Raw genomic sequence first — 12,091 nt, 5'->3', positions numbered from 1 at the left:
ATGGCTTGGCAGGGGTGATGACAGAAAGAAAAAATGACAGTTCATTAGATAAATTGCATACAGAATATTACTTGGATAGGAAATGTTCAGAAAACTTTCTTATAATTTCTAACTTGCTTATCACTTATATGGTAATAAAATTTATTATATTGTAATTAATTTTGCTTAATGTTTTTATCCCATGGACATCATATTTTTTACTAAATTGATAATGCAAAATTTATCAAACCTGGTGATATGGTTTGGTTTTGTGTCCCCATCAAATCGCATCTTGAATTATAATTTCAAAATCCCATGTGTTCTGGGAGGGACACAGTGGGAGGTAATTGAATCTGGGGGCGGTTCCCCAATGCTGTCCTCGTGATAGTGAGTGAGTTTTCATGAGATTTGATGATTTTATAAGGGGTTTTTTATCCTTTCACTCTCTACTTCTCTCTCTCCTGCTGTCATGTGAAGAAGGATATGTTTGCTTCCCCTTCCACCATGATTGCAAGCTTTCTAAGGGCTCCCCAGCCTTGCAGAATGGTGAGTCAATTAAAACTTTTTCCTTTATAAATTACCGAGTCTCAAGCAGCTCTTTAGAGCAGTATGAGAATGGACTAACACACCTGGTAAACAATAAGTAGGACTACCTAAAGATCCCTTAGTAAGCGGCATAAATACTAGAATACAGAACTAATCTCCATAGATATTCTAGACATTGACATTTCTGTGATGGAGTATAATAGTCTTTGTGATATAAACACATTTCCTCCAAATTCAAATACATTTTGATGCATTTTGCATTACACCATTCCAGGAAACAGGTAAAATGTTTGATAGCATCGCTGGATTCTGGGGCCAAAATTTGATGTAACCAATTACCATGTTTTTAGTACAACCCAATTCAGAAGATTCTTGAAATTGTTCAAGCTGAGGTCCACACTGCTCATCTCCTCCGGTCTAATCACCACACCCACAATGTTTTGCCAAGTGTCTGTGGCAAGTAGAAAGCTCTAAGTTTAGTCTATTGGAGTTTCCGTGTAAAGCAATGAACTTTTCTGGGAGCAACCCTTATCCCTTTTAAGAAATATTTCTGTCCTTGTAACTGGACTCTGGAAAACTGAATATTCTTAAAATTGGAGGCAAAAATATCTTGAACCATTAAATATTCTCCATGATCTGTTAGTACAGTATTCATCAAGTCTTAAATCTCAGTATACAAAGCTACTCCATAATGAAGTGAAAGGGACAAATACGCGGTAGGACCTATTCAAATCCAAAAGACCAAGTAGGTTACACATGGTAGTTTCTTATTTTTCCATGACACAGCATTGCTTCTTCTCTCAGCTCTTCCTATAAACTTATGTGGATTTCCATTAAAAAGTTGAAAGTAAAAGAAAAGAGGTAGGCTTGATTTACGTATAAATAATCTTTGCTTAAACTGACCTAAAATAAACTGAGGTAGCATTGCAGTATTTCTTAGGTATAACTATAAAACACAGGAGAAGCGTACATTTCCATGAGGTAGAACTTTCATCAGTACATTTGATTGTCAACTTTTCCCTAATACAAGAGAGTCCAGAGTTACAGATTTATACAAGGGTGTCATAATGTCAACATTTTTAACATTTGTGCCAGAAAATCCTTGTCATGGAGTGCTGTCCGTGTGCAGTGCTGGATGCTTCATAGCATCCTTTGCCTCTACCCACTAAAGTGCCAGTGGCATGGTGAAAAACACACACAAAAAAAGTTTCCATCATTGTTCCCTCTCACATTGAGAACAATTAATTTGCACTAATTATTGGGCAATTGTTAATTGTTTAGCTAGATGACTGGGTACTTGGAAGAGATGAGACTGAGAAGGGGTAGCAAGTAATTCTGGGAAAGCAGTATGTTCAATGTACCTCACAGAATATGCACAGGCTGTGAGCATGTTTGTGTGCTATGCTCGCCAAAGTACATGCGCTCTAGAAGAGCCCCTGAGTAACTCAGTAGAAAAGATAGGGAGAGACGGCTTCTCACCATGGCGGACCCTAGAGATAAGGCGCTTCAGGACTACCGCAAGAAGCTGCTTGAGCACAAGGAGATCGACGGCCGTCTTAAGGAGTTAAGGGAACAATTAAAAGAACTTACCAAGCAGTACGAAAAGTCTGAGAATGATCTGAAGGCCCTACAAAGTGTCAGGCAGGTTGTGGGTGAAATGTGTAAACAGTTAACTGAAGAAAAATTCATTGTTAAAGCTACCAATGGACCAAGATATGTTGTGGGTTGTCGTCGACAGCTTGACAAAAGTAAGCTGAAGCCAGGAACAAGAGTTGCTTTGGATATGACTACACTAACTATCATGAGATATTTGCCAAGAGAGGTGGATCCATTGGTTTATAACATGTCTCATGAGGACCCTGGGAATGTTTCTTATTCTGAGATTGGAGGGCTATCAGAACAGATCCGGGAATTAAGAGAGGTGATAGAAATGATTTTTACTCATTTCTAATTATAATACTGTAGGGGCTTTTCATTAATACATTAATGTTAGTGTTTTTAAAAAGTAATTATTTTTATCAATAAAATGCAAAATATTATTCTGTATATAATTGTATCCACTAGGGTATTTGCACTAGTGTGGCACCCCGAAATATTTTTTTGGATATGAAAGACTAAGATAAGATTTAGTCAAGAAATTATGTATTTAGTCGAAACTTCTTCTCAAGGATATTTTTCATTTGAACAATTAATGAAATCGGAATATTAGGTATTCAAAAGCCATCTTCTACATTGTTGCCTCAGTGTTGAATAAAATTCCAAATCTGACCCATTTTTGTGCTTAAAAATATACCAAAATCTATCCATTCTTTATGTCATAAAAAAAAACATCTTTCACTCACATACTCAATACATTCATATTGTCCCCTACCATATTATCATATCTACTACATCTCTTTTAGATGTTAAAGACCCAGAAATAAAGGAAACAGTGATTGTCTCTATTTTAAAGAGTAGGTTAGGTAAAATGGTTTCAAGTGTTATGAAAGCTGTAAGATTTGAAAGACAGAAAGAAATTTGGAGGTGGTTAAAGAAGCCCTAATGTGAAGGATGAAAAATATCTTGTTATTTGAAGAGTGAAGGAAAGTATATTTCTTCTAGGCAGAGAGAAGAACAAATAAAAACTTCAGTGTAGAACTAGGCTCTCTGGGTTCAATGAGCAGAAAGCTGTTCTGTTTTCTTGGGACTTGGTGAACCTCTTTGAAACACAGCGAAGTGAAGTCAGAAAGACCATCTAGAAACCTTTCAAGATTATTTGTTCCATGGGATCCTATACTTTAGATCCTATACTTAATAGAGAAATGTTGAGGCTTTTATTTTTGAGATGGAGTTTCGCTCTTTTTAAGCAAGTAAGTTATATGATCTGATTATATTTGAAAATATGAAACCAGCTTTTCATGAATAAAAGATTGTACAGGGACAAGAAAACCTGTAGATAGACTGGTTAGGATAACAGTGAGATACTAAGTGAGAGATGTGGTGCTTTGAGCAAAAATGATGAAAGTTAAAATGGAGAAAATTACCTAAATCATATCATATGATAGAGATATATTCAACTGCACTTGAGAATGGATTGCACAGAACAATGAAAGGAATAGATAATTATCCGATAGGTCTTTAACTTGATGAATTAGTTCCATTACTGTGCTTTTTACTCAATTGGCAAAACAGGGAAAGGCAAGTAAGGAGTATCATAGCATTCATTATTTTAAAATCAAAGTATCTATGTTATGTGTTTTTCTGTTTTCTCTGCTGAGTATTAGACCATGTCCTGGTTGGCTTGATCAAAATTAAAATGGAAAGAAAGTAGGTTGTATTTATATGACACAGAAAATATTTTAATCATAGTTATAAGGTAAAATCCAAATGCATAAGAGAACTTCCTAGCAGCTGAAAATGAGAATTCAGGACTTTCTGCTGAGTAGGTTGGGGAAAATTTAAAATGTTGGTTGTAGCACTGGGAGAACAAGAGAGATAACTGAAAGCCATGTCTATCCAAACGATGTGGGTTCTTCATCACAGGTGGATCTTTGCATTGCTTGTCTTAGATTAGTTAGTAAAACAAAAGGAAGATATCTCAGTCCCCACTTTAGTCTCCGCAGCCCCCACACCAAAAATCCAGAATGTATCTGATGTTTTCATCATGTCTACGATCCAAACATAGTGCATACCATATAGCCCAAAGTGTTTAAACTGCAAGAACAAAGATCAGTGCCCATGAATACATTATTAGTAAAAACAAAAAACAAACAAAAAAAACCTTACTTTTATATCATGTTCCACTGCTAGGCAAGTTTGCCAGTGCTTTGTAGGATCTTCCTATTAAGCAAAGAAGAGACTTAAGGAATGTACTATTTTCTGTTTTTCAGATAAAGCATCTGAAGGTCAGAGGTGATGCCCAAAGTTACAAAGCATAGCTGCAAACTAGTGGAGTCAGGCTCAAATAGATATTTTCAGATTTCAAGTACATCAATCATCAGACTTTCCTCTACATCATCCCCCACCTTGAAGAATGAAATAGTTATGCAGGATTGCATAACTTGACCTCACTAGGACAAGAAACTCTCTCTGTCTTACAGACCCTCTTATCCAGGGGTTGCATTCACTGTAGGCTGCTAAAGGCTGCATCAGCTCACCTCACAACCCAATCATTCGTAAAAGCTTTGAACTCAAAATATGTCAGGGACTTCACTACCTTGAACACAGGTTATGGATATATTTCATTACTCAAAAATTGTTACTCAAGATTAAAAATCTGAATATAAGTATCATCATCATTTTCAGCATTATCAGGCTTTATGTCTTTAAATATTATTTACAGAAAAAAACACTGCTTAATTTTCTTCCTTTAAAGTCATATATACCATTGAACTTTGAAGTAGCTCAGTTTTAGTCAAAATCACACTGACACAATTATTTTTCATGGGGTTAGCATGGCCCTATGGCCCTGTCTCTTTTACAAGTATGAAGCAAATTTCTATAAAATGCCATTGGCATCCCTCTAAGGTTTCAAATTCACATGAGGAATTGGAAGGCAAAAATTACTCCAAATGTTTTAAGCTTAGAAAATTGAATGGAAACATAGAATGAAATTAAAGTCATTCCATCTTTTGTGATCATGTGAACATTATTTTTCAACTTTCTGATTTTTGAATTTTGAGGCAAACAGAGGATGTCAGTGTAGTGGCTCTGAGTGAGCAAAGAGAGAAATGATATCAAATGACATGAGAAACAGCTAGAAGCTGAACTCCTTTTGGGTTCTGATGAGGAGCTTTAATTTTATTCTAGGACCAAGTAGGCTAGTTAGAAAAAGTTAAGATAATTTGAATGATTTGATAATTTGATTATAGTACTCATTGGAGACATCAGTAAGGATTGTTTCAGTTAGTGGTCTGGAAAGTATGAAATTCAGATTGCAGTGGGTTGACCGGTGACAAAGTATATGGCAAGAGAGAAAGCAGGTATAGGAAACTCTTGGGTATACATTTTTATATGAATATGTGTACAGAATGCCCCAAAATTTAGAAACTACAAGTGACATAAATCAAGGAAAAAATAAAATTCTGCATCTATTTGAGTGTGTGTGCTGAAAACAGAGATACTAAAACATGTATTGGGAAATTATCTGCTGTAGAGAAAGTATTGATTTCAAAAATACAAATTAGTCTATGAGAGGTGAGAAGATCTGAAATTTGAAGGTCAGGGAATATTAAAGAAAGGTACAGGCACAATGAAAAGAAATTCCTGATATACTTTCACACTGTTACCAGAATAGAATATAAAATTTTTTCACCAGATATTTCATAATACCCATTTCACATCATAGTCTGAACAGAAACGTTGGAAACAGTCAATCCAGACTTCATATCACATTCAGGTAATAAGTACTGAATCTGTTGCAAATTGCTTTCAATTAATTTCATTCTTTTCTTTCTTCTTTCTGAACTGTTCCCTATCCCCAGCAGTGATGTCTAATTGGCCAGAGGTTTTCCTTCTGGGTCTGACTGAGACCTATGCCCAGAGAAGTCCTCAGGCTCTCTACTTACTCATATCTCATTTTGTTAACCATTTCATTTGTTTAGAATGAGTTATAGAATATTGCTTAAAACTAATTACTGTAATGAGATTACCAGATTTTTCTGAGTTAATACATTACCCATTCAATGCTTAAAATATGCTTCCTAAAATCAAGGTCTTATGTAAAAATATACAGATTTAAAGGCAAAGGTTTCCTAATACATCAAAATTGGAAGTCTTCATTAGGAAGAAAGCTCATCTTCCCTCAGATGACTAAATGATGATGGATTTCCAAATTTGATTTATGTATAGATTTAATGCTTAAGTATACTCTGGAAAATAAGTGTTTGTAGAGTGATATAAAAAAGGGGGACATTGGGCTGGGCAGTGTGGCTCACGCCTGTAATCTCAGCACTTTGGGAGGCTGAAGCGGGAGGATCACGAGGTCAGGAGATCGAGACCATCCTGGCTAATACGGTGAAACTCCGTCTCCACTAAAAATACAAAAAATTAGCCTGGCGAGGTGGCGGGCGCCTGTAGGCCCATCTACTTGGGAGGCTGAGGCAGGGGAATGGCGTGAACCCAGGAGGCGGAGCTTGCAATGAGCCATGATCTCACCACTGCACTCCAGCCTGGGTGACACAGTAAGACTCCGTCTCAAAAAAAAAAAAAAAAGAAAGAAAAGAAAAGAAAAAGAAAGTGGGGGGACATTGTTGAAAAACACAAACCATTCTGAAGACAGTCATAAATCCATTATTTATTAAGAATCACGTAGAAAATGTTTTAAATATGATTAGATACTTTAGTAATGGATTGAAGGATTTCGTCATTAAATTTTACTAGATTAATGGGAAAATACACGAAAATCAATAATATATAATTTAAACAATTTATCTGTGGTTAAAAATGCATTTAGATATTCAGGCCAATATTTAATATTCCTTTAACAGAAATGCATATATAGGTTATATATATATATATCCTACATAATTGTATACTATGTACTATAATTACTTATGTATAATTATGGAATATATATCCTCATATTTAATTTATGTAAATATACAATATATATTCACTTATATATAATTATGGAATATATATATATATATCTCCTACACAATTTTATACAAATACATAGTATATTTCTCTTATGTGTATGTAGTGTGTGTGTATATACACACAATACAAATAAATTTACATAATATACGTGGACCATATATTTATTTCACTATATTTCGTGTTAACATTTAGTATGTTTGTTTTAATTTGGCAAGAGCTTCAATAAAGTATACCCTTTGCAAAAGTATAATGGGAAATAATTCAATTACTTAATTTTGGGAATATCTAAAGATGAAAGTTAACATTTTTTCCAACAATAGTAGAAGGATCATTAAGGAAACACAATTTCCTCAAGCAAGAGTTGGAAATTAAGACCCATGGGATGGGCAAACTATGTCAATTACATACTGATTATATTAGTGTTTAGCTTTGGGCATTACTTGAAAATTTTCTCTATTGCTATCAATATTTTATTGCAAATGTCCTAAAAGCTAGTTCCTATTCATAATCATACTTGTATATGTGCCATCAACATCATATGATAAAGCTTTGAAAACCACTCTACCCTGATGTAAAACACGAAGTTTAAATATTAGATCAAAATTTTTATTATACTCTATGTACATTCATGAATTACAAAACATAAAATGGTAAATTCTCTTTCTTGTCTTTTTTTTTTTTTTGTTCCCAGCCACAGGACAAAAATCTAAGTTTTCCTTTTCCTTTCTCCCCTCGCACTCCCCGAGGAGCTGCTTTAGAAGCACCATGATAATTTAGAATGTCATTTTATCTTAAATTATCTTAAAGTACAACAGACACATATTAATTTTTTTTAATTTAAATATCTGATTCTACACACACACAGACACTCACTCACACATATGCATATGTCAGCTTGGGTTTTAAAATCTTAATAATTAAGAAAAAAGTTAATTTTTATTTGGGGCAACAGAAAGTTTTTCTTTAGAAAAGGACAAGAAAGAATTTTGGGAGGTGATGGAATTAATCTCTTTTGTAATTGTGATCGTGATCATACAGAACTGCATATTTTAGTTAGCACTCATGAAATTGTAGAATAAATATCTAAACATTTGTATTTAAATGACGCTTCAATAAATGTGACTGAGAATAGTAATTTCACTAACAAGATGAATGTTCTAATATCTCTGCTTATCATTGATAATATTTATTTTGGTAATATTTATATAAATTTCTGACAAACACATTATAATGAAGCTCATATTCATTTCAAAATGCATATTATAGTAAACTGATGTAGATTAATAAAAATTATTAAAACCAATAATATTTATTTTTGTTGAGCATGTGAAGAAATAGTTATTTATGTTGGAAATGTAAACTCACAGTTTTAGATAGAAATTGCACAGTTTCTGTCAAACTACAAAGACATACTTTTAAAAATTTTATGTTAAAGTATTAATGAAATTATTAAATCTTTAATAAAAATATTTAGAAATGTGACCTTAAAAGCACTTTATGTATTTTATGGTTCTCAATAAGTAATAATTCTATAGCATAAATAATATATGCCCACAATATGTAATTATTGTAATACATCTGTAAAACAAATTGTAGATTTTGTCAATAATGTGTTGTAGTGTCGTGTGGCTGCTTTAAAAACTGATCACGAGCTTACTTGCTTAAGACAACAGATATTTATTCTCTCAGTTTCTACAGGCCACAAGTCCAAAGTAAGTATTACTAGGTCAAAATCAAGATGTCAGTAGGTACATGCTCCCTGCAGAGGTTCTAAGGAGAGAATCAATTTCTTGGTTAGCCAAGCTTCCAGAAGGCTAATATTCAGCATTTCTAAGCTCGCGGCTACATTACCACAACCTTGAAGCCAGCATCTTCAAATCTCTGTCTACTCATATTCCGATTGCCTTCTCCTCTCTGTGTGTCAAATTTAGCTGTGCCTCCATTTTATAAGGATACCTGTGATTGCATTTAATGCCCAGATGGATAATTCAGTAGAATCGTGGCACCTCAAGACTCTTCATTTAATCACATCTGCAAAGACACTTTTTCCAAAGAAAGTAATTTTTATAGGGTCTAGGGATTAGAATCTGATATCTCTGAGGGCCATTTTAGTAATAGGATACCTTTATAAGGAAGACACATATAAACACCTATAAAAAATTCTGGAAGAACTCATTCTGTTAAAATATTTAACATTGCAGAAGGCAAATGCTTATACTGAGAAACTGTATTAGTAAGTCTATTTATAACACTAACATTTAAAGATACATATTTATATACTCTGGCATAAAGTACCATATGTATTATTTACATAGAGTTTACCTACAATGTATATTAACAGATTTCTTATGAGTGATAATATGCTTATGATAATGTAGATTGATTAAAACCTTAGATTGTTTAATAAACTCAAAATACTATTTATACCCTTAAACTAAAATAACATTATAAAACAAGTAATTGTTAAATATTTATAGTATGTGCTTAATATAATCTTTTTAAAAGGTTTTTATGAGTTTATTAAAGATAGTCCTAGCAATTTTTGAGATTAAAAACATTTATGCTTATAAATGGTACTTTATACTACTAGAACATATTCTCCAAAGGGACGTTTTTTAAAAATGCTGTCATTGGTCATTAGAGAAAGGCAAATCAAAACCACAATGAGATACTATCTCACTCCAGTTAGAATGGTGATCATTAAAAAAAGTCAGGAAACAACAGATACTGGAGAGGATGTGGAGAAATAGGAAAGCTTTTACACTATTGGTGGGCATGCAAATTTGTTCAGCCATTGTGGAAGACAGTGTGGCAATTCCTCAAGGATCTAAAACTAGAAATACTATTTGACCCAGCAATCCCATTACTGGGTATATACACAAACAGCTATATATCATTCTACTATAAAGACACATGTACACGTATTTTTATTGAGGCACTATTCACAATAGCAAAGACTTGGAACCAACCCAAATGTCCATCAATGATAGACTGAATATAGAAAATGTGCCATATATGCACCATGGAATACTATGCAGCCATAAAAAGGATGAGTTCATATCGTTTGCAGGGACATGGAAGAAGCTGGAAACCATTATTCTCAGCAAACCATCACAAGAACAGAAAACCAAACACTGCATGTTCTCACTCATAAGTGGGAGTTGAACAATGAGAACACATGGACACAGGGAGGGGAACATCACACACTGGGGCCTGTCGAGGGGTGGGGATTAGGGGAGAGATAGCATTAGAAGAAATACCTAATGTAGGTGACGGGTTGATGGGTACAGCAAACCACCATGACATGTGTATACCTATGAAACAAAACTGTACATTCTGTACGTGTATCCCAGGAATTAAAGTATAATAATAATGATAAAAGTTATTTTAATAAAGTACTTTTATGTTTAATTTCTATGATTTATTAAAGTCTCTGGAGAAATTTAAAAAATAAAACTCTACAAGTAATTTATTGTTCTTTTTTTTCTTATTAGGAAAAATTTTTTTTCAGATGAAATCATCTCATAACAATGACACATATCGTTGCTATGAAAAAAAGATTGTTGTCTTTTCAGATTAATATTAATAAGAAAATTTCAAATTTTTCCCATGTAGAAATATAAAAGGAAAAATTAAGCACATATTATTACCATTATCCAACATTTATTTTGTTTTTCTTTTTTTTAACTTTTACTTTTTATAAGTACATAGTAGATATATACATTTGTAGGGTACATGAGCTATTTTGATTCAGGCATACAATGTGTAATAATCCCATCAGTGTAAGTGGGATATCCATCATCACCTCAAGTGTTTGTATCATTTCTTTGTGTTACAAACATTCCAATCATAATTTTTTTAGTTATTTTAAAATGTAAAATAAACTGCTGTTGACTGTTACAACCTTATTTTCCTATCAAATATTATACATTATTCATTTGATCTAACTATACTTTTGAACCCATTACCCATCCCTCCCCACCCGCCCAATCCTCCACAGTATCTGGTAACCATCTTTCTAATCTCTATCTCTTCATGAGTTAAATTGTTTTAACTTTTATCTTCCACAAATGAGTAAGAACATTCAGTGAAGTTTGTTTTTCTGTGCTTGGCTTGTTTCACTTAACATAATAACCTTCAGTTTCATCCACGTTGTTGCAAATGAGAGAATCTCATTCTTTTTACGGCTGAATAGTACCCCATTGTATATACACACCACATTTTCTTTATCCATTCCTCTGTTGATGGAAACAGGTTGCTTCCAAATGTTGGCTATTGTGAATGGTGCTGCAATAAACATGGGAGTGCAGATACCTCTCTGATATACTGATTTCCTTATTTTGGAGTATATACCTAGCAGTGGGATTGCTGGAACATATGGTTGTTTTATTTTTAGTTACTTAGAAATCTCCATACTGTTCTCCATAGTGACAGTAGCAATTTTTCATTCCCATCAACAGTGCATGAGGGTTTCCTTTCCTCCACATCTTCACCAACATTTGTTATTGCCTGTTTTTGATTATTATTATTATTTTTTGATAAAAGCCATTTTAACTGGGGTAAGAAGATATCTCACTGTAGTTTTGATTTGCATTTCTCTGATGAGTGAGGATTTTGAACACCTTTTTATGTATCTGCTTGCCATTTAAATATCTTATTTTGAGAAATGTCTATTTAGATCTTTTGATTACTTTCAATCACTTTACTAGTTCTTTAGATAGAGATGTTTGAGCTCCATTTATATTCTGCTTATTAATCTCTTGTTTATAGATAATAGTTTTCAAATACTTTATCTCATTCTGTGAGTTGTCTCTTAACTTTGCTGATTGTTTCTTTTGTTTTGCAGAAGGTTTTAAGCTTGAGGTAATTCTATTTATCGATTTTTGCTTTGGTTGTCTGTACTACTGTGGCAATACTCAAGAAATCTTGGCCCAGATAAATGTCCTTGAGAGTTTCCCCCATGTTTTCTTTCAGTAGATTCACAGTT

The 12,091-nt window shown here is 33.5% G+C and overlaps 1 pseudogene across 1 annotated transcript; it reads left to right on the top strand.

The window, feature by feature from the left end:
• The first annotated feature begins 1,991 nt into the window (after positions 1–1,991).
• Positions 1,992–2,476, top strand: LOC105505594 (annotated as a pseudogene). The gene has a single exon (XR_001000778.1). The product of XR_001000778.1 is annotated as a 26S protease regulatory subunit 10B pseudogene (transcript).
• Positions 2,477–12,091: the final 9,615 nt, after the last annotated feature.

Source organism: Colobus angolensis, unplaced genomic scaffold, assembly GCF_000951035.1.
Source record: "Colobus angolensis palliatus isolate OR3802 unplaced genomic scaffold, Cang.pa_1.0 Scaffold127, whole genome shotgun sequence".
In the NCBI taxonomy this organism is placed as follows: domain Eukaryota; kingdom Metazoa; phylum Chordata; class Mammalia; order Primates; family Cercopithecidae; genus Colobus; species Colobus angolensis.
The sequence above is the reverse complement of the archived record's forward strand: the minus strand, read 5'-3'. Positions and strand labels throughout refer to the sequence as shown.